Raw genomic sequence first — 23,523 nt, forward strand, 5'->3', positions numbered from 1 at the left:
AGATTTGAAACAGCAACAATGATGGCATGAGAGCAGCAGAGAGCTGCGTGGCTGCTGATAGGCTCTCTGCCACTTGCTGCCTGCCCAACAGCTGTCCCAGTTACTGCTATCTACCTTTGAAACAGTGTCTGTCTTTAGTAAGACTGAATACTGGTGTGGTACTGATATGGATGTGCATTGCTGCAGAGCGGTTGTGGGGGGCAGTTTCTAGGGTTGACCTTCATTTCTGCTGCTACAGGTTCCCAGGGAGGCAGCCCAGGTGATCATGGCATGTATCACCATGGAGACTAAGCCTGTTGCTGTGATCCAGGTTCAGCTACCTTCTGCTTCTGCCAAGGGCTCTCGGAGCATGACGCTTTGTGCTGGAGCCTCAGATGCCTGGAAACCAGGCCAACACCAGACAGTATGATTGGATGCTAGACACAGCCACTTCCCATGGCCCTGTCCTTGGTAGATTACACAGCAGGGTATCGTGGCCACACAGCTGTGTATCAGGGAAGCCAGTAAGCTTGGGCATCTTGCTTGCTAATCAGGACATCATCCAGTGCTTACTTAGAAAAATATACATTTAGCTCTAAGTCAGATGGTGGGAAAATATGTTAGTCCCAAGCTCCTCTTTCTCTTGGAGTGTGGAAGACTTCAGCTCCTTTGTTTCTCAAGGGAGAGAGGAGAGAGGTGTGGGATGCTGAAGGGCTGAGAGGGCCTGACATTATGGAGACCTTGTCAGGGATGAAGGGACGTACAGATAAAGGATGACACATGAGCTCCACCCACATTCAAGAGTTTCCTCTGAACAGTTTGGACTGACATCTCTTGGGTGCATCACTAGCCCCCCAGCACAGACCTGCTCTGCTGACCACTGGCCCTGGGGATTACCATCACCAGGGGACACCAGCAATGCCTGGGTAGGTGCTCACTGTAAGAGAACACGAAAGAATGGCAGTTCTTCTCAAGAGTGTTAGCAATGCCTGCTGCATGGCCTGGCTGTCCCACAGACCTCAGCTCAGGATGTCCTCGGATTGGTGGGGCACTGGCTGTGCTGGGATTGGCCTCCCAGAGCTGGCAGTGTAGACCCAAGATGAGGAGGAGTTGGCTGACCCTCAGTCCCTGTGGCCTCTCAAAGGCCCAAAGTTGACTGTTTAAAGAACTGAAAGCACACTCCATGCTTGGACTGAACCATTGCAACAGAACAAGAGAAGAAGCAAGGGAGTGTTCTCCTCTTGGCGCCTCCCACCCCTTCCTCTGAAGCCTCAGTCAGCTAGGGCTTGTAAACAACAGGCACAGACTTCTCATGGCTCTGTCACACTTTGGTTTGTACGTAGAACATCTCTCAAGGCTTGTGTGTTCAGCCACTAGGTCTCTACCTGGTGTGCTGTTCTGGAAGGTTGTGGACCTTTGGGACATGTGGTCTAGATAGCAGGAATGGAATGCCGGAGTGGGCCTTGAAGCATTTGTTTCTGGTTCTGGTTTGGAGCTCTCTGCTCATCTGCTGACATGTGAGGAGCCCCTCCCCCCACACTCCTGCTACCATGACGATAGAAGAAGCTGCTCATCTCCCGGCAGCCAGGAAGCAACACAGAAAGGAAGGATCTGAGGTCCGTATATCCCACTCCAGGGCATCTATCACTCCCACACCAGTCCGCATCTGAGAGCATCCCACAGTGCTTGAGGTTAGGGGCCAGATGCTGCCTGCCCTTCCACAGCCGCTACCAACTTGGTGGCTGGAAGGTAGGATCTCACTGATGTCTCATTTTGCAGTTTTTTTTTCTTATTGTAATTAGAGTGAGCATACTTTCAGAAGTGCAGAGGTATTTTCCTTTCAGGCAAGGGTTTTTAGCTACTGCCTATTTTCCAGTTCCACTGTCGGATTTCTGTCCTATCCATTTGCAGTGATGACATCAGCTACAGACAATTTTATGCAGAGGACACGATTGTCTGTCACGGGCACACGTGTGTCTTGACCTTCCTGACATTGCGCGGTGACTCCATCCTAGAAAGTTTGCTTGTCTTTCTTGTTCACAGTTTGTCTTTTAACCTTATCAGGACACTTTCAGTCCTGTAATAATATCTGGCTTTTACCTGATAGAATCAATCCATGGTGCTATTTAGGGCTTTGGGATCACATAATCAAAAGCTTCAAGCTCCAACATTATACGTTAAAAAATTGATTTCATTATTTTATGGCTTCTGCCTTTCTCCATTTAAATCTTTGAGCCATCGGGATCTCTTTGGGATTTGTTTTGGCTCACAAGAGGTACCTACTCTCTTGTGGTTTTCCCCAGTGGTGGGCTGGCTGTTCCTCACTGTGTTGAGTAACTTGCCTTTCTGTGCAGGGTGAGCTCTCACCCTCCTCTCCTTTATCCCCCTCCTCCCCACCTCCACCCTTACCCTTCACCCCTGGCATCTGTTGTGACTGCCTATCTGACCATCCACTGGCAGGGCCAGCAAGGAGGCATTCTGCTTAGCTACAGCAGCCCTCTCCCAGCTGTGGACAGAATGCTTCATTTTCTCACTTAGAAATGGGATAACACTCTGACAGCCCCTGACATTCACAGGGTCCTCAGGACCCACACCAGTCTTCAATCAGTGTTCACCATTTCCCACCAGTGACACCCATTCACACCCATCTCCTGTTTCCTAGGTATAGCCAGCCTCCAGTTCCCCATGCACAGGTCTAGGGGGGAACTGTACCTGTATTGAACGGCCCTCCATGGTAACACAGATGTTTCTGTGGCCAACATTTCTCTGTGGGTATTGGGTCATCTAGAGATTTTCAAGTGTATAGTAGGCCGTGTCTAGGTTTTCTGAAATTATGATGCTGTTTTCCAGAAGGAACTCGAGTCTCTGTGGGTTCGGGTATCTGGGGTCCTGGATATTGTCCCCTGTGGATATGGAAGGACTGCTGGTTTACGAACTTAGTTCCCCCAATACTTTTGATGTCATTTCCTGTCACAGATCTGAGCACATCCTGTGCCTCTAAGATGTGGGGTAAAGTGCACAGCTAAGCCCTGAAAGGTGAGTCCCACGTGGGCATGACTGGCGGATGCAAGGTCCTCTACCAACGCAAGCTCTTCCCTAAGCCCTAAGCCCTGCCCATCTGTGCAGCCAAATCAGGTCTCCAGTCCCGATCCTGTCCATGCGGCCAAGGAGGCCCCTGGGGCAGGGCCCAGGCTGCACCTCAGGTGTCTGAGCATTCCCTCTGTGGCCCCAGCCAGGGCTCTCATCTCAGAAAGTCAGGAAGTGGTTGTCTCTTGCAGGGCTGTCTTAAATTATTTCAGCTGCACCGAGGTATTTCAAAGTCAGACCAAATAAACATTTGCATCTAAAAAAGGAGAGACAGGGTCATTTGAAATGGAGAAGAAAGCCTTTCCCATGTCCCGTGTCCGGAGGGTGTGGCCACACTTTCCAGAGAAGTGGGTTTGTTCTTTAAACTTGTGCCAGGGAAAGTAGCTCTGTGGCTGTTTCTAGAGGAAAGGGTTTGCTTTTAAGTAAAATGTGAGGAGACGACCTGTGCTTCCTTGCCCCGTCTGCCCCAGAGTCACCCTAGGGCCCCTCTGCTGTCTCGATACCATCTTTTGAGTCTGGTCTGCTTTTCATGTGAAAACAACTGTGATATTATCAGGTCAAGGCAGGGAGAGCAGCGTTCCCTGAGCAGAAAGAACCCCGGCAGCATCTGTGTGAGCGACGGCTTCTCCCATAGGTTCATCTTTGAACAATTGGTCCTCAGCTGTGGACCTGTAGAGGACACGCCTTCAGGTTTCACAGCCCGGCCCTACTTCCTGTCTGCAAAAACAATGCGACCAGTTCCTCACACTCCATCTGTCATGACTTCCTGATGGCTGTGTCCCCTCCAACTTGGAGCCAAAATGAACTCTTCTTGTAAGCAGCCTTTTGCCAGGCATTTGATCATAACAACAACGAGGACAGTGGCTAGAACAGTCCCTACACCCCAGCCCCCTTTCCTACTAGATGTTTGGCCTGGTGCCCAAGAAGCATGAGCTGTGAGTCTTTCTGAAACGTCAGGGCGGGCATGCAGGGTGGGAATGCATTCTTTCCTTCTAGAATTATACTCCGTAGCCTTAACTTCCCAAAATGAAATTAAGCCCAAAGAGAGGAACGTCTGATGCACCACGCAATGTGTGTGTGTGTTTATACTCAGTGCTGAAGTCCTCTGGTGTAACTATTGTGACATCACACAGATGTCACCCAACTTAAGATGAGCGTACACAGGGTAGCAATCGGGGTCTTTTTTTTTTTCAATTTTTAAAAATTAAGTATTGATTGATTTGTGTGTGTGTGTGTGTGTGTGTGTGTGTGTGTGTGTGTGTGGTGATGGGGGCAGAGGGAGATATGAACTCACTTATGGCGTATGTGTGGAGGTCAGAGGAAAACTTGCATGAGTTGGTTCTGTCTCTCCATCATGTGGATCCTGGGGACTGAACTCAGGTCATCAGACGTAGTGGCAAGTGCCGCTACCCACTGAGCCATCTTGCCGTCTATCTGACCTTTCCCTTTTGAGACATGTCAGACTTCAAACTCAGGTATATTTCCTTCCCAACCAACCCTTCCCTCCCCTTTCTAGACGGTAGATGAATAAATTAAAAATCAATTCCTCAGGCCCTTTGAGATTTAGGAGACTTGTCCCTTAAAGGGACAATGGAGGATTTCATGAAGGAGCCAGGCAGGTGAGGTTGGATAATTGTTTACCATTATCTGACCTCACCATCTAGGCAGAGCACAGAGCCCAGTGCTCATCTCTTAAAGCTCCTGAAGATAGGACCTGGGGGGATTCCAGAGGAGAGGGTCATGGGTCATGGGTCATGGGACACAGATAGGACCTTCCAGTGGCCCAGAGGGCATCCTGTTTGCTCTCAATGTAGAGTTAGTGTTCACACTTGACAGAGACCTCCAGAGCTGACACTGGCTCCACCCAAGTCATTATCAGGTCACTATCAGCCAGAAGGAGAGGCAAGGTGCTGAAGGTCAGGCTCTGTGAGGCCAGTCTTTCTCTCACACACCCCTCCTTGATCCATAAGCACCCAAGGGTGCAGAGGTTTTCAAACAGCACAGGCCACAAAGGAGGCTCACCGGTTCTCCAGAACTGCCACACATAGCAGAAGCGATCGGTCAAAATTAGCGGTTCCCAAGCCCACTGTACTCGGGAACCCTTTGCCCTGTTTGAACATTAAATTTCTTCCAAAGGTCTGTTTGGCAAAGGTTGTCCCTGGGGTGGCACCGATGGGAGATGGTAGGGCATAGTGCGATATCTCCAGGTTATTGGATGTCTTCACTAAGACACTTCCTTTCCACTTATTTGTACCCTGGCTGTGAGGTGAGTGCTTCTGGTCTGCTCTGTGCTCCCTGAAATGATGTGTCTCTCACCATAGCTGTGCTGGGTAGTCATGACAACTTGACATAAGCCAGGGAGTCATCTGGGAAGGGAGAACCTCAAATGAGAAAAGATCCCCGATCAGATTGCCTGTGGGCAAGGGCGTGTGGCATTTTCTTGATGGATTATTGATGTTGGAGGGTCCAGATCACTGTGGGTGGTGCCATCCCCGGACTGGTAGTCCTGGATGCTATAAGAAAGCAGGCTGAGCGAGCCACAGAGAGCAAGCCAGTCAGCATCCTTCTTCCCTGCCCTCTGCATCGACTCTGGTCTCCAGGTCCCTGCCCCGCCTGAGTTCCCCCTGCCTTTAGCTTCCCTTCCCGACAGACTACATAGGCTGAAATAAACTCTTTCCTTCCCAAGATGCTCTGGGTCCTGGTGTTTGTCGCAGCAACAGAAAGCTAATTATGACAAAAGTCCCAAGGCGATGAGTCTAGCTAGAGACGGAAACCTCTGAAGCCGTGAGCTGATGTCAACCTTTTCTCTCTCGCCCTCTCTCAAAACAAAACACCCCATAAAACTTTATATAAAAAACCTTGAAAATAAATAAAAATAATCACACACCAAAATTAGCCAGACCAAGAGTCTAAAGAACTCAATCAACTTCTGTACAGTTAGAGTTGGCATTTGGAATGGAAACTGTGAAGCTTCACATTAAAATGTACACTTTCAGTATTAAATATATTTTATGCACATATGTACCACCTAAACAAAAAAATCCATGACATAATTTCATCTAGAAAAACAGTTAGCTTTATATGCACTTTTTCTCTTGTGTTTGCCTGTGTGTGCATGAGTGTATGTGCGCGTGAGCACCTATGCATGGATGCTGGGAATCCAAATTCAAGTCTTACAAGCATTTTTACCAATGGGACCATCTCCCTGAGCCCAGCCTTTTCTCTTTATAGGTTGGTATCTTAGGACTTTGATATAGCTATGGAAACTGACTGACACAGAAAACTGGGAAAACTGACGAGCCCATTTTTTTTAGAAATGATGCATGGTTCCAGAGTGCTTTATTTAAACCTTTTAACATTTACAAATGAAGAAGAAAAAAAAAACCCAATATCCATCTATTTTTAAATAGTAGTAACAATGACATTAATTAGAATATTATTAATGAAAAATAGCCGTTTTTAATAAAAAGAGTGACAATGTTTTATAGTTTTGAAGAACTTCCCAGTGTCTGGCTTAGCAGACAGCTGGATTTCCATATCTGAATTTGTCGGCAAGCTGTTGTGATATTACACATTGTGTAGGCTTTGGAAAACTCCTCTTAACACCCAGGAGAACAAGTCTTGGTGCTCACACTGAATCGTCTTGACTTTGCAGATGTCCTTGAGTCTCAGGAACCCATCGGGTGGACTTTGGGAGCCACTGATCAGGAACTCACAAATGGGATGAGACAATCCAGATGCACAAGGAAGGAACAAAACACAGGGAAGAAACAGAGTCCAGGAGAACACAGGCTAATGCAAGAGCTAGAAGATGACGTCAATATTAGTGTAATTAATCCACAAGAGGCCCAATGGGCTTTAAGAGTCCGTGGTAATCAGACACAACAAACAGAAATCAGTACTGCCCTTGCATACCAAGGAGGGGATGAAATGTGCAATGGGAACAAAAATCAGAAACAATCAAACAATTAAAGATATAATCAAAACTTTCAGAGACTTAGGCAAGGAAAAAATGTAATTTCATTTAAGGACGTCAGCTGAAAGATGTATTGCCTCCTAATACATATACACATCTGAATATGATCCGAGTTACATGGGTTTCTTGGTAAAGCCCTCTGCTTTATACTGCACTGAGCTGGATTTCTGTCACAGGCATTAAGATTGTAACTCGGAGCTCGTGGGAGTGTTCAGAGGGTGAAGGCCCTTGCTGCCAAGGCCTAGCTGGAACTTACATGGTGGAGGGAGAGAATCAAATCCCACGAGCTGTCCTCTGACCTACACAGATGCGATGGCACTGTTCCTCTCATATAGGCATGAGGTAAACAAGCAACCATAAAAACAGTTTTCAAAGAGTGTAACTAATATTCATTCTAGGACAGAAGCTACCTCCAAACAAAACAGAGACACATGATCTCCAGCAAGAAAATACAGCACACGGAATAGTCAAAGGTTAACGCCCTTGTACAGAAAAATCCAGGAGGGTCATGTGAAGGAGGCAAGGATTCTTCACATACAGAAGGGTCACAGATGCCCCAGTTAGAAGTGGCTGCTCACATGGAAAATAACCAGCCTCCAGTTCTGTCATGGAGAGGTCCTATTCTCATATCAAAGAAACCTGGCAGTCTAGAGATTAGAACCAACAGGGTTTTGTCTCTTAGGTTCTCTGGAGCAGAGCCAATAAGCTACATCACACACACACACACACACACACACACACACACACACACACACACACACACAGTCCCAATTTCATGGTGCCTGGACCTACAGTTGCCCAACTTTATCATGGTGCCATGGTTCATTCAAAGCCACCCTTTGGCATTTCAGTTTTGATCTCTTCCCAGGCTGGTGATATTCTGCAGGATTCTCAGTGATGCTGGTGTGCCAATGAACCACAGCTCCACAGCTCCACAGCTCCACAGCTCCAGTCGGCAGAAGGAGAAAGAGCTGAATCTCTGTAGCGTTCTGGATGCTGTGAGAGTCACCGCTGTATTAGTTACGGTCCTTGTTGTTGTAATGAAATGTTGGACCAAAGAGGCATAAGGAAGGGTTTATTTCACCTCACAGTTCAAGGGAGAGTCTAAGATGGACAGTGAGACACGGTAACAGAAACACAAGGTGGCCGGTCACATGGTACTCAGTCAGGCAGCAGAGAGAGGAATGCTGATACCAGGCTTGCCTTCTCATTTTTATTCAATCCAGGACCCCACCTCATGCAGTGGACTGTCCACAGGTAAGGTGGGTCTTCCCTCTGCAGGGAACATAATCTGGAAACTCCCTCAGGGCTTTGCCCAGAGATTTGTCTCTAGGTGATTTTAGACCCCTTAAATTGACAATAAAAAACCACACTGGTTAGGTGAGCCCAAGTCACTTTCTTTTTAAACTGTTTTCAATTGGCAGTGGGTTTACTGAAGTATAACTTTATTATAAACCAAGAAGCATCCTCTTTAGAAGATTAAGAATCCTCCTCCTCAATCGTTTTTATGCATTTTGCTGATTGTTGTGTGTGATGTGTGTGTGTGTGTGGTGCCAGTGTCATGGTGTACACATGAAGGTTTAGAGGTCAACATTGTTGAGTTGGTTCTCTCATTATCCCTACTGTGGGTTCCAGGGATTGAACTCAGCTCATAAGGCTTGCTCAGCAAGTGCGTGACCTACTGAGCCATCTCACTGGTCCCCTCGTTTGTAACACTCTGTGAAATGTTTGATGATCAAAACCACAAACCAAGATGAGATCTTTGAGGATGAGCATAATAAACAAATCTGGAATCTTCAGCCCACCCATAAGGTCCTAGACAGTGTGGAGCTACACACTGACTCTAGGTCCCTGTCACCACCAGGCAGGATACCACATCTGGACAAAGCCACACTCAGGCCACACTTTATTCTGCTTCCCATTGGGTGTGGGTGTGTTTCAGCCCAAAGTTCACCTAGCCCTTTTCCAAGGTCTGTGTGGGTCTCTGCCCTTGGCTCTTCCCCACCTATGACCTGAGGGTTTTGTGGGGAAGGTCAAGTATGGAGCAGGCTGGCTACAGGACCCCCACTGTTCTGAAAACCTATAAACTCTTCAGATGTGCTAGGCTGCTGCTTCATCCTGAGATGTCTTAGGAAGGTGGTGGAATGCAACACTCTCAGTGTGAAACAATTCGTATCACATTTGCACAGACAGGCCTAGACTTTGTCTTACGGACTCTGGAGACATATTCCAATCCAGTCTGTCTTACCTGTGTGAGTCAGGCAGGCAATTCACTCTCTCCGTGCCTCAAGCTCCCCCTATGAAAAATTCGGAGGACAGGAATGAACCTTTATGAAGTCTACGAGGCTAAAGCCAGGGGTGCCGAGACTCAGACCATGGCTTGGCCTTTGATGAATACCTTATTGCCCTCAGCTCTAGATTCTGCTTCAGTTTCTGTGGAGACTGTACTAACATACATCCCTGCCCTTGGTGGAGGTCTTTTTAAGGAGAGTAGACGTGTAAACTCACTTCCTTGGACAAACATTAACACTCATAGAGCCCCCAAACCAGACAGAGGACTTTCTCAGTTGTCACATCAGGCAGCTATTCCCCACTAAGTGCCTTCCAGCATCCTCTGAGGACACAAAAGGAGGCCTGAGGACCAGTGAGTGCTTCCCAGTGCCAGGCTGATGTCATCTTCTCTTGCACATGGGCCCATAGCTCCCCGAGTTCACAGTCAATGAATAAGTGGTCTTGTCTATAAATGTCCAAGCCTGGGGAAGACTGACCCAGAAGATGGAGTGTGCAGAAAGAATCTGGAGCTTCTTAGGGTATGAGCTTGAGGGTTGGGGTTCTGGAATCCTTAGCCTGGGGCTGTCATGCCCTTCAGGTTTCAAGGTTTCCTCAGTAGCTGTCAGCTTGCACAGGCGAGACCTCCCTCCCCCTCCCTCCCCTCTTCTTCCTCCTTCTGGCTTCCCTCCCCCCTCCCTCTTCCCTCAGCCTCCTTTCACTCCTCCAGCCTCTCACGCGAGGGGGGGCGTGGGGGCAGGGAGGGCGGTTGGCACCCACCCTGCTGTGTGGCTGCGTTTATTCTGGGCTCTGGCTGGGGAGGCAGGAGGGAAAGTGGGTCAGCGCCGGCCGCGACAGGACTGTGGCTCGGCGGCGACAGGGCTCCTGTTCGCTGATGCCTCCCGTGCGACAGTAGGTGGCATCCGCGCGTGACACGCAGGCACGGGTGGGCGGGGCCGCCTACAGCGGGAAGGGGGGCTTGAGCAGCGGGGCGGGGCGAGGCACACGGGTGGCTGGGGCCCCGGCAGGTTGGCTTCGGAGACGTCGCATGTCTGGCTGCACTGCTCTGGGAACTTAGAGCAAAGGACCGGTGTGCAGGATGCCCGAGTGACGCCCCCATGATCCCTCAGTTCGCCGGTTCTCCTGGCTTCCTCTGGGCAACTCTCATTCCGGGTGCCCTCATCCGCCCTGCCCCCTGGTGTCAGCCACACGCCTCCGCACCCTGCGCCGGCTTCCTGGGGTGGGGTGGGGTAGGTTGCAGGGAGTCCCATCCCCCATCTCCAGGGACTGATGATGTCTAGATGGCTCTGACTCCAGAGGCCCTGGCAGTGGCCCCTCCAAAGGCCATCTTGCACCTGTGACTACATTTTGCCCTAGCAGTACTGAGACGTCTGCCTCTGTAGGACAGCTTGGAGCAAGAACTGGCCACCAAAGCAGTACGGGTGCTGAGCCTTTTGGTAGTCCAGAGACCTGGGGGTCTGGGGGTCTGGGCTAGTCCTTGCATTACTAAACTAGTTGGTGCACCCGTGATGGCGGACAATGTCCCAGGCGCTCTGAACTCTCCTGCTTGGGGGTCTCCGTAGAAGGAGAATAAGTAAGTCTCTGAATATTTCCCTGTTTCCCTGTTCCCTCCAGCAGTCTGCAGCCTTTGGTGACTATGCCTGCCATGGTCCTCCTTGCTAGTTATCGGAGGCTGGCCTCAGCCAAGGCTTTGGCTGACCATGGGGACCTAGGGGGGCTTGGGGTTGGCCCAGTCTCCCTGCAGGACTGCCAGGTATTTCCTGGCCAAGTGAAGTCTGTGTTTACCGCACCATGGTACACAGACCCGTTTGTGTATTCAGCTGGAGCCACCATTAGCACGGCTGCACTGGCAACTCCAGCCCCCGCCCACCCCACCCTCTTTTACCTGCATCTAGGTTGTCCCCACTGCTTGGTAAACATTAGTTGTCCCCAGGACTGCCATTAGCTTTTGAGCTTTCCTCCTGCGTGTGCAAGCAGCACCGGGCCGGTGGAATGCCCCCAAGGGGCAGGACAGGGAAGTGGGACAGGAAGAAGAGGAGAGAGAGGAAATGGGTTGTCACGGCGGGGCGGCCGGGGGCTGAAGAGGCTCTGGGAAAGTAACAGGCTGAGCTCTCTTGGGCAGCAGGCTGCAGTCGGACAGGACTGCTGAGGAGGGAGATATCCTGTCTCTCTTCATGCCTCTCCCTGGTGTGGGAGGGAGGAAGGGTCCCCACCTGCCGTTCCTGGGGGCACCCAGGTCAGCTAAGCCGAGGTGTTGCAGAGGCAAAGAAAGCTTAACCCCACCCTGAGCCTTGAACTCTCAACTTTCCCATTATCTCCACCCAGTGATCCCTTTATACCCAAACTTTTCTTTTGCTAAGAAAATGGTAAATAGTCAGGACAAAGTCATATGACTTTTGAGTGTGACCCACAGATAATCAGAACCTTCTAAGGTTCAGGTTCAGGGCCTGTAGGCCTTGGAGGAGGGAGAACTGGGGCCCAGCTCCACCCACCCAGGATTCCTTTGCCTATTACAGTGACCTGTAGAACTGGGTTGAGCACTGGCCAGCACTGTGGATTCTGCCCCTGGCCACACATGGGCCACACCAGGCTCTGCCAGCTGGCTCCAAGGCTCTAGGATTTCAGACCAGTCATCAAACATAAATACAGAGCCCTGTGGGCCTCTTGAACACCACTCCCAAGAAAAGCAAGGCAGGGGCCCTGCCAATTCAGTTACGAGAAAGACAGCAATTTGGTTTAACCTTGTTGGATTTGGCTTTTTAGTCTAGTTATCACCTTCTAGAATCTTCCTTCCTCTCCCTAAACTCCAGCCGAGTTCTAAGGTTCAGAAGTTCTCAGGGAAACCAACCCTGGGTATAAAGACCAGGAAGTATCTTTTTTTAATTTTTATTTTATTTTTTTTTATGAAGTAACTCTCTTTAATGTCTGTTTATGGTCAGAAGCAGTCTGCAGCCTCTCATAGCAACGTCTGATTAAATGGTGCCCAAGCTATCCTGGGGCAATAGACAGATAATTGCACTGCTTAATTTCCCCATTTGATGAATAATGAAAGCCTTGCTCATTTTGAATGTGTGGGAAAGAGACAACTTCAATATATTTGGACTTGCAGATGAATTTTTAGTATTGCTATCCTGGCACATGGTACTGTAGCCCTGCCTATCTCTGTCATAGTTATTCCACACATCTGAAAACAGAGCAAGCTGTTGGTGCCAAACAGCAGCGGAGCAGGGTGTGGAAGGGAGCACCTTTGATGATCTTTTATGAAATACAATGCACACACATGGCAGAACATGTTTTTCCTCAAAGAATAGGGGAAAAAAGCCCTTTGTCATCAACAGTCTCACCATATCCTGTTGTCTTTGAGTGGTTACACGTTTTTCTCAGGCAATAAGTGGTTATCCCTATGTGTACCTCTTCTGTGTAATTGCTGGAAAGAGAGGCAGCAATGAGCTCTGGCTGGACTTGGCTGTGGTACTGTACAATTTTTCTTGGCTTCTTTGTGTCTTGATTTTATCTGTTAATAGATTGAAGGCTCATTTTCCTTTCCTCCCCTCCAATATTTCTTTCTTTCTTCTTCTTTTTTTTTTTTTTTTCTGTATGTGTGTGTGAAAGCCTGCACATGTATACCATTCGTGTGGAGGTCAGAGTATAACCCTGAGTGTTAGCACTTGTCTCCCACTTGTACATAACGCCAGACCTGCTGGCTTATGAGCTTCTGGGAATTCTGTGTGCTCCTCCCCTTTCTCTGTAGGAGTGCTGGAGTTACAGATGTGTGTGTGTGTGTGTGTGTGTGTGTGTGTGTGTGTGTGTGTCCCCACACCCAGATTTACCTTGGTCTGGGGATTTGAACTCAGAGCCTCACCTTTGCGCAGTAAGCACCTTGCTCACTGAACTGTCTCCGAACTCTCTCCTCTTTTAATTCTTCCTTCTTTCTCGTTTTTTCCGGAAATTTCAATTTCAAATATTACCAAAGGTGGAACCAGATGAAACCCTCACCAGCTTTACTGTAAGCACAGAACAAGCCTCCTTTCACTGACGTCTGGATTTACCCTCCTTCAGAAGAAATCCCTGGACATCTGTAAGTTCATCCACCCATCGGGACTGTAGAACTGTTGGATCATGACAGCGGAGTCCAATGACTCGAGCTATCCAATGGATGGCTCCTCTGCCGCCTTTGTTCAAGCTCTTAGACATGGGTTGCAGAGCCTTTGATAGTTCCCCTCACTAGGCTGGCCATCAGGCAGGGTGGCTCAGTTCTCCACATAGCCTCAGCAGCAGGCTAGCTTGGGCTTGCTCCAGCAGTGGCGGCGTTCCAAGAGTTGCCCGCGGCAAGAGAAGGCAAGCCCCAGTATGCAAGGACTTTTTACAAGCCCCTGCTTGCATCATGTTGGCTAATGTCTCATTAGCCAAAACAAGTCATGCAGCCTAAGCCAGGTTTCATGTAGGAGAGAATATGCAAATAACCTTGGAACAGGGAGCCTTGGAGGCCATTATTGTAGCCAGTTGTATGGCAAGACCAGATTTCTAAAAGATACTGACTCTTCCCACTTTTCACATAACTCAGGTCCGTTATCACAGCCTCCAAGATTAACTCTAAATCTTTGCAACTGATATCCCCTCAGTACTTAGAGTTCTCTAATTGTCACACAAAATCATTTTTTAAAAGATTAGTGCTGTGGTTTCAGGTTCACGCACTGAACACCAACTGCTGTGGGATGGGCTGTATGTCAAATGTGTTGCTCTGATTGGTTAAAGTAAATAAAGTGCTGATTGGCCAGTAGCCAGGCAGGAAGGATAGGGTAGACGGGACAAGGAGGGGGAGAATTCTGGGAAGTGAAGGCTGGGCCAGAGAGACACCGCCAGCCGCTGCAATGACAAGAAAGATGTAAGGTACTGGTAAGCCATGAGCCACGTGGCAAAGTATAGATTAATAAAAATGGGTTAATTTAAGATAGAAGAAGTAGATAACAAGAAGCCTGCCATGGCCATACAGTTTATAAGTAATATAAGTGTCTGAGTGATTATTTTATACGTGGGTTGTGGGACTGTGGGGGCTTGGTGGCAGCTGGGGAGTAGGTCTGCAACTACAACCAACCACTGGTCCAAGCTGGTGACACTGTTTTGGGAAGCTCTGGAAACTTTAGGATGTGGAGCCTACTGGAGGAACTATGTCGACAGAGAGCGTGCCTTTGAAGGTTACGCCATGTCTCTTGCCCCTTCCCTTTCTTGTTTCTTGTACTCCATGAGGTGAATAGGCAGCCTCTTCCTCCACATGTTCCCACCACCATGATGCTCTGTTCTCATGCATGAGGCTAGGCAAACCGGGCCAGAGATCTCTGAAAAGTGATCCCAGGAAAACTGTCTTCCCTGAAGCTGTTTATGTCTGGTATTTTGTCATAATGATGAGTAAAGTAACTAACGTAAGCTGACGGAAGTCACAGGAGCCCAGATTTTGAATGCCCACTGCATTTGCATGTATCCTGTAAGTCTCGCCAACACCATGGAGATGTAGTGGAAAGGCAGAGCTAGGACTCAGCTTCTGCTGGTACACTCCTACAACGCAGATCACCTCTGACACTAGCCACCTGCTGCTTTCTCTCCATCAGCCACTACTCCAAGCAGCCATTGCTGTGGCAGACTCTAACTGGGTGTCCTTTAACCTAGTTTAATTATGTTACTACCAAGATAAAGTTTCACTTTCCATAGCTTGAGGGCTATCTGTAGCTATCTCCCCACTTGTCTTAGTTAGGGTTATTACTACTGCAATGAAACACCATGACAAGCAAGTCGGGGAGGGAAGGGTTTATTGGGCTTACACCTCCAGATCATAGTCCATCATTAGAGGATGTCAAGACAGGAACTCAGACAGGGCAGGAACCTGCAGGCAGGAGCTGATGCAGAGGCCATGGATGGTGCTGCTTACTGGCTTGCTTTCCATGGCTTGCTCAGCCTGCTTTCTTATAGAACCCAGGACCATCAGCCTAGGGGTGGGACCACCCACCATGGGCTGGGCCCTCCCCCATCAATCACTAACTTAAAAACATGTCCCACCAGCTTTACTACAGTCAGATATCATGGAGGCATGTTCTTAATTGTGGCTTTCCTCCTCTCAGATGCTTTAGCTTGTGTCAAGTACACATCAAACTCTGCAGCACAGCACTTTAGATGCCTGTTGAAAGCCCCAGGCTGTTTCATCAGTGCAGCTGATCTCTGTGGGGTTCCACAAACCCCTCAGGCTCTGGTAGCCTGCAAGAAATATTATTCATGGAGCTTGGGGAAACACTTTCTCAAGCTCACTATCCAGAAGATAGTGATGAGGCAGGGCATATGGAGAGGTGTGAAGAAAGGGCACAGACCCTCTCCCAGCCCACACTATCCAGGACCTTCCATATGCTCAGCTCTCAGGACGCTCTGTGAACCCTGTCCTGTGTTTTCATGGAAAACTTTACTACAAAGGCATGGTTGATTAACTCAAGACCACTGATGATCAACCCAACTCCGAACCTTCTCCCACCAGCCTCAAGGTCAGGGGCTGAGGCTGAAAGCCAGGTGCCGTCCTCAATTGCTTTCTGCCTTGAGTAGGGTCTCTCTCTGAACTTGGAGCTCACATGTTGGCTAGGCTAGCTAGCCAGGAAGCTCCAAAGACCTGATTGTCTACCTCCCCAGGGCTGGGACCATGAAAGTATCACTTCATCAGGCTTTTACATAGGTGCTGGGGATCCAAACTCAGGTCCTCATGCTTGTACTACAGGCACGTTACCAACTGAGCCATCCCCAAACCCATAGGCCAAATTTACTGTAGAGCTAGTTAAAGGATAATTAAAAGTTTATTTGGTACAGGAGTCAGCAAGCATGTCTGTAAAGGCTCATACAACCAACAACTTGGTCTCTGTTGCTACTCACCTGTCACTGGAGGGAAGGCTGCTGTAGATAGATGCAAACAGATGAGGGTGGTATCTTCCAGTAAAACTATATATGAAAACAAGTGACTGCCTGTAGGCCATGGTCATCTGGAAGGTATGGCATCAAACAGGTTTTAGTGGCGTAGAAAGCTCTCAGCTTCATAATTCGTTGTTAGCAGTGTCACACACATGTCTAAAACCCCAACCTGGGGACCCTCTAGTAGGTTTCATCTCAGTATGAACTATATAACGTTTTGGGGGTTTTCAAGTTTTTTCCTTGTTCAGTTTCATCTTGCACACTCTTAAGAGTGGTATCACCTATTTTTGTTTTGTTTTGTTTCCTGAGACAGGGTTTCTCTGTGTAGTTTTGGTGTCTGTCCTGGATCTTGCTCTGTAGCCCAGGCAGTCCTCAAACTCACAGAGATCCGCCTGGCTCTGCCTCCCAAGTGCTGGGATTACAGGTGTGCGCCACCACCGCTTGGCTTGATACCACCTATTTCTAACAATCAGCTTTCCCTGTCTCTATAAACTTCAGCGCTCTGATGGGATTTCTGCATGCTGCTTCAACTGGAGTCATTAGGTACTGTCAGGGTGTGACCCATCTGATAGTAAAACTGTACTCAGATGTGACTTAATTGTGCACTCTCTGCATCATCTCTGGCGTTTGTGGTGATGCTACAAGTTTCAGCCCATGGACACAAATTCTGGCAAGTCTCACTTTTTGCAATTGCAGGCCTATTGGGAAGGTGGCTGGGAAGACTCAGGAGCCAACATGCTCTCTACCCACTGTAACCAGGACTCTTCTCTACTTATCCCCTCTGGCCCCGGGCTTGGGCAGGAGGCACACAGCACTTGCTCAGGCTTCACAACTTCAACCTTGGACACATGTTACACACACACACACACACACACACACACACCTGCCCCATAACATGCCCCACCCCCATCTGTCCTAGAATGGTAAGACAGACATCTTCAGCCACAGCTGCTGGTTCCTGTGTCCCCATTTCTTCACTCAGAGGGTAGATAAGGAAGAGATGCTGCAGCAGTGAATCTCCATATTCACTGACCCATGAGGGTTAATAGGCCCTCCCCTGCTCCTTAGTCAGTTATGATCTACACTGTTTATTTAGCCTTCTTAGTGGATGACCATGACCATGACAGAGGACCATGAACAAGCATCCAGACACTACCAGGGTAAGGCCACATCACCTTGGGCAAGCTTGGTTCTCTAAAGACAGATGATGAGGCCAGGGAGCCCATGTCCCATATGGGCTCTGCCTCTGTTTTTCATAGCACCATGGAGTGGCCTCTGTGTCTCCTGCTCTCTGGATCTGAGTGTCCTGCATGCTTGCAAGTTTCTTCTGGCCTCTAGCAGAGACCCTTGGGAAGTTCCTTGTCACCACATCCACTGAATCCCACTGCAGTGATTGACGCTCTGCCCTTTGGTGAATGGAGAGAGGAGACAGGCTGCTGTTTCTCCTACCCAAGCCTAGCAGGTAATTTGGAGGCAGGTGCGTGACCTAGTTTCATTTCTGTCCTTGTGATAAAATATCTCAACCCAAAGCGACCTAGGGAGAGAAGGGTTTATTTGACTCACAATCTCAGGTTACAGTCTCTAAATCAAGGGGAAGCTGAGGCAGGAACTCAGAGCAGCTAGTCAGTCAAGAGTAGAGAGAAATGAACACATCTCTGCTGCTTGCCAGGTTGCTTGACTCGGCTAGCTTTTCTCACTTATACACTTCAGGGCTACCTGCTCAGGGAATGGTGCTACCCAGAGTGGACTAGGTGCTTCAATTAACAAGGAAGTCACCCCTTCCACCCTCCCCCCACCAGACATGCCTACAGGCTAACCTGATCTAGGCTATTCCTCAAGGGTCACTTTCCAAATGATCCTAGGCTATAGTGAGCAGACTGACTGGCAAAGTTGGGCTCATCTCTCAGCGTGTATTTTGGAGGAAGGTAGGGCTCATCTTCTTATGTGCAGACATGGGACCCAGTGCACAGTCTCAATCTGGGGTACAAGTGGCGACTGTCCTCGGGAAGCAGTGTTAACACCAGTTTGAATAGCTGAGTAAGTCCCAGCTAGTTTCACATCTGTCAGGCACAGAGTGGCCTTTGCCACGCCAAACATGACTGTAAACTTAGCATGACTTGGACAGATCAGTAGGTGGAAAACATTCCTGCTTCCAGACGAGACTAATACCCAAATTTCAGAATGTCGTTATCTGAGCCACATGCCAGTCGGTGGCTTTGGGAGGCAGTGAGGGAGAGAAGTGTGTCTCCCAGCCACCCTTCTAGAATGTTCAGTCTTGCATCATCAAGGAGCATCTGTGAGGTCACACTCAGCCTCAGTCACTGTAACTTCTGGTCTACTCAGGTCTTAGCCAGTTGCTTGGAAAGTTTACTGCTGGCCGGTCTTGGCCTGACAACTCGTCTACCCCCAGACTGGCAGTTAGAACAAGTCAGGGCCTGGCTGCTGGAGGATCCCAGGAGCTCAGAGGGAATAAATAGTTCAGAGAGCATCAAACTCCAAACCTGTGTAGGTGAGGGAGGACCGCAAAGAATAGGGGAGGGGTGAGAGGAAGTCAGGGTCCAGGCAGGGGTGGGGGAGTCGCTGTGACAGGAGAGACAGTCCCTCCAACCACCTTGAGTCCCACAGCAGGCAGATAGCTTCTCCTCACCTTCTCACCTCCTAGAGACAAGCAGCCCCAGGCTCTGGAGAAGCTGCAGGCAGCCGGAGCAGCCAAGCCTGAGCTGAGTGCTTTTGGGACACAGCAGAGAGGATGGCAGGAAGGGCATCCAGGCCTCAGAGCAGGTCTCCAGCTAGTCTCGAACCTTCTGCTCCTAGTGGTAAGGCCTAGGGTAAGTCCTGAAGTCTGAAGGTGCAGGCCACTCCAACAACTAGAAGCTGAGGTGAGGCAGACGTGCCCAGTGGGGCAGAATCGCAGGACTGGGTCTGGGCTGGGGCACTCCTGTGTGCATGGGCTCTCTCCCTCCATGGAGAGCAGGTTCTTAGTTCCATTTCCAACAGGCTCTGGGGAGATGTTTCTCAGGACAAATGCTGGCTTCTTCTAGGCAAGAAATTCCCAGCACTGGTTTGCTAATGATTGACAGAAAGTGGCTGAAGTCCCCACCTGCTGGTGATGTGGTAACAAGGATGGCCTGATTGCTGGTGACAGCATGGACAAGGATGGCCCACCCGCTGGTGACAGCTTGGGAAGGTGAGAAGCCCTCTGTCAGGAACGCTTTGCCCAGCACCCTTGTTGACCCCTCTTCCAGAGTTATAGGGCGCTCATTTCCAGTTCTCCCTTAACTTCACAGACACACACAGACACACAGACACACACACACACACACACACAGACACACACACACACACACACACACACACACACACACACAGCTTTTCTTTGTATGATTTTAGCCAGTACACACAGCTCCACAAACCCAAGGCCATAAACTATACACTAAAGCCCATCACTCAGGGATTGGCCTGTCCTAAAAATAGAAAAGATTGTATCATTGTTTAGTAGTTCACTCTGAATTCTCAAACTATCCCAGGGACCAAAGTGTCAGAATTTCCTTGTTGGGGGTGGGGGGTGGGGAGACACTATCCTCCTGTCGTTGCACAAATCAGCCACTTGGTGGTGCCATTGAGGGCCTGTCCAACAGAATCCCGTGATTTGTGGCTTGCTAGGGGCAACTTTTTTCTTTTTCTATTTGTGGTACTACGATTGCACCTAGCACATAGTAGGCAAGCTTCTATTCCCGAGAAAATCCCCCAACCCCAGCTGCCCAACACCTTCCAAAAGCAGTAGCAGCCAGGCCCTTTGGACTTCGTATGTAAGTATGCAAAAGTCATACAAGTGAGATGTGTCAAGCTATAGTTTTTTTTTTTTTAATGTGACTAAAATCTGGCAAAAAATATTGCAGATAGCCGAGTTTAATTACTGTGTGTGCCTGGGTGTGCTGCCGATTCCACTGTCTGCCTGATTAATAAGGTCATACATAATTCATAAGCTTGCTATTACTCTCATAAAATTTATTTTCGCTGCCGTTATTCAGCAAGTCACCAATTCCAATCTATTAAGATCTTCACAGATTCATGCTCAACCTATAGCAAAGACAAGCCAGACAACCTTTCTAGAACTTAGTATGGCACACTTCCTTCCATGAGGCAATAGTAACTGGAGTTCCCTAAAATTCTCAAAGCAATGGTCAGTTTTGGAAATTAACCACAAACTGAATGCATCATGATTGAGTACTAGAGTCCATCATAAAAATAGGTAAGTGGTTTTTTTTGTCACTGCAGAAGATACTACAAAATATTTTAATGCTTTAATTTCATAACAAAAATTGCAAAATGCAGCTAGCTTATTGTGGTTTTCAGCCATTCTTTTTGTTCTAAAGTAATTTGTGGATTCAACAGCTCAGCACACACTAATTCATTGGGGCACAAACTTTCTGTTCTCACTTACTCTTTGCTGACTGTGATTCCAAACTGTTGAATGGAAAACCCAGAAACTATCCAAAACTCTTAAATAACCTCTGTTACAGTTAATGGTTACATTGTATTTCATCATTAATTACTATGAATCTTATTGTGCCTGATTTATAATTCTTTCCATTTTCTCAAACATATGTATGTATAAGAAAAAACAGGGCCGGGCGGTGGTGGAGCATGCCTTTAATCCCAGCACTCGGGAGGCAGAGGCAGGTGGGTTCAAAGCCAGCCTGGGCTACCAAGTGAGTTCCAGGAAAGGCGCAAAGTTACACAGGGAAACCATGTCTCGAAAAACCAAAAAAAGAAAAGAAAGAAGAAAGAAAAAAGAAAAAACAGTGTGTGCAGGTTGCAGGTATGACAGAGGATGACTATACATATATGTATTATGTTGGTTTGTCTTTGGTCAACTTGATACAAGCTAGGGTCATCTGAGAAGAGGGAGCCTCAGCTGAGAAAATGACCCATCAGATTGTTCTGTGAACAGGTGTGTGCTGCATTTTTTGGGCTGATGATTGATGTGGAGAGGCCCAGCCCACTATGGGCATTGCAACCCCTGGGCAGGTGGTCCTGGGTTATATAAGAAAACAAACGGAGCAAGCCCGGAGGAGCAATCACTCCTCCACAGCGTCTGCTTCAGTTCCTGCCTCTTTGTTCCTTCCTTGAGTTCCTGTCCTGTCTTCCTTAGATGATGGACTATGATGCAGAAATGTCAGCCAAATAAGTCCTTTCCTCCTCCTGGATCTTTTGATCTTGGTGTTCCATCAAAGTAATAGAAACCCTAACTAAGTCTCCTGTGAAGAGACTTGGGTCTGGCCTGTGGCAGCCGGGTGTTGTGATGCTAACTCTGTGTGTTGCCTTGTGACTTCCTTTTACAGTGGATGCTTTTCCTGTACACTTGGCTGGATTCTTAAAATGTGACAACTCAGCATTTTCCTTCCTGAGAGAAGTTTTTTCTTTTTAAAATTTATTTTTTAGTTTTTTGAGATGGAGCCTCACTATATAGCTCTGGCTGGCCTGAAACTCGCTATATAAACCAGGCTGGCCTCAAACTCACAGAGATCTACCTAGCTCTGCCTCCAGGGTGCTGAGATTAAAGGTGTACACCACAAAGCCTAGCTTGTGCAAGATTTTTTTCATCTGCCTTCCACATGTACTGCAAAGACACCAGTGGCCGGGGGATAACCCTGTGTCATCCTTAGAAATTTCTCCAACAAAAAGTAGGTGTAAATTCAGACTCTAAGCCCAGATATGATGAACAGAATTCTAATATGTCTCAAGATTCCTATTCTAGAGCACAATCTCTACATCATGCCTTCTTCCCGAGTGTAGAACTGGGCTCTACCACAGGAGTCACTCATGAGTAGGCATATGGCAGTCAACTTTGAGATCACCAAGAGGGAGACTGTTTGGATTATTCTAGGGCATGCCTGATCCAGTCAGAGGAGCCTATAAAAGAAGAGTCCAGACAGACCTGGCTTGGAAGGTTCCAGATTGCTGTGTTGGTAACTGCCTGTGGGGTCTGGCTGGTGGAAGAGCAGCCTCAAGCAATACACAAGTTCCTAGCTGACCTGCTGTTATTAGTCTTGTACTTCAAGATCAGAGAGAGTCAGGTGGCGAGCTCCACCTGAAGGATGACAGAGCAGAGCCTGGTCAATTCCAAAGTAGAGGTTCTACTTGGCCATGTGTGAACTCCTGAGCCACAAACCTCTGAAGTAACAGAACCGAGAGCCCTTCAGTCAGAGCTGTCTTTTGGTGTGGTCTGCCCTCTGAAGGCTCCTGTGTGGGATGTTCAGTGTCCTGTGTAGCCCATGTTGAGATGTCGAGACCTTTAAGACACAGGACTTACTTAATTGGAGGGGAGTGTGTTTTGGGGTTCTAACCTCATGAATGACTAAGGCTATATCATGGGAGTGGATCAGACCCTATGGGACTGGCTAAGTCACCTCAAGAACATTATTGTAAGCCTGACACCTCCCTGAATCCCTTTTAAATAGGGTTCCCACCTTGTGATATCCTTCATGTGGTTGTTTCTCATCAGTTCCGCCAATAGCGAAGCCATGCTCTTGAGTCTCCAGAACTGTAGGCAAAATTAGCCTCCTTTTTTTTTTCTTTCCCCAACCTCGGGTATTTTAAGGAAGTGGGGGAATCTCAATCTTGTCACTACAAGGTTGAAGAGAGTCATGTGGCTTGCAAATGGAATTTGCCAGTAACCTGCATCAGCTTGGAAGAGGATGAGTCTCCACAGAGCAGAGGAATGCAAAACACACTAGAAGAGCTATGAAATCAGAACATGTGGCTCAGATCACAACTGTATTTTGTTTACGCCCCTCCCCACAACAGACTCCTTTCATGGCATTTTGTTGCATTTCCATTGCCCCATCTCCCAAGGCTGCAACCCTCAATCAGGGGCCTCAGGGAGGACCCACTGTGTTCTAGGGTCCCATGGTTACCTCCCTCTGAGCACTAGATGCACTAGTGTATTTCAGTCCTACCTGCTCCTCGCTGGCGGGGCTCGGAGGCTTCCTCCTGGAGCCACTGTGCTGCACTGCTTTGGGAGAATTTTGTCAGGGACGATACTTTACAAAACCGCCAATAACAATATTCACTCTTCTAGAGACTCCGCTGTTTCCACTAAAGTGGATTCCAGTCCCTCCTCTTGCACCTGAGTGAGCTGGTGACTGTAGAATTGCTGGACAGCCGGTCCCAGAGGTGGGACAGAGGGAGTGAAGGGAAAGAACCATGTGTCATTCACTCCTGGATAATCTTTCCAGGGTCATTTTCTC

General features: G+C 48.4%; 1 long non-coding RNA gene across 2 annotated transcripts; it reads left to right on the forward strand.

Annotated features, from left to right (window-relative positions):
* The first annotated feature begins 9,743 nt into the window (after positions 1-9,743).
* LOC118579727 lies at positions 9,744-19,451 on the forward strand. Of its 2 annotated transcripts, none has more exons than XR_004944500.1 (4): positions 9,744-9,852; positions 13,305-13,409; positions 17,530-17,732; positions 19,312-19,451. It is a non-coding gene; the product is annotated as an uncharacterized LOC118579727 (long non-coding RNA). The 2 variants fall into 2 exon arrangements; XR_004944498.1 differs by lacking the exon at positions 9,744-9,852 and adding an exon at positions 10,351-10,904.
* Positions 19,452-23,523: the final 4,072 nt, after the last annotated feature.

Source organism: Onychomys torridus, chromosome 1, assembly GCF_903995425.1.
Source record: "Onychomys torridus chromosome 1, mOncTor1.1, whole genome shotgun sequence".
NCBI classification, from domain to species: Eukaryota; Metazoa; Chordata; class Mammalia; order Rodentia; family Cricetidae; genus Onychomys; species Onychomys torridus.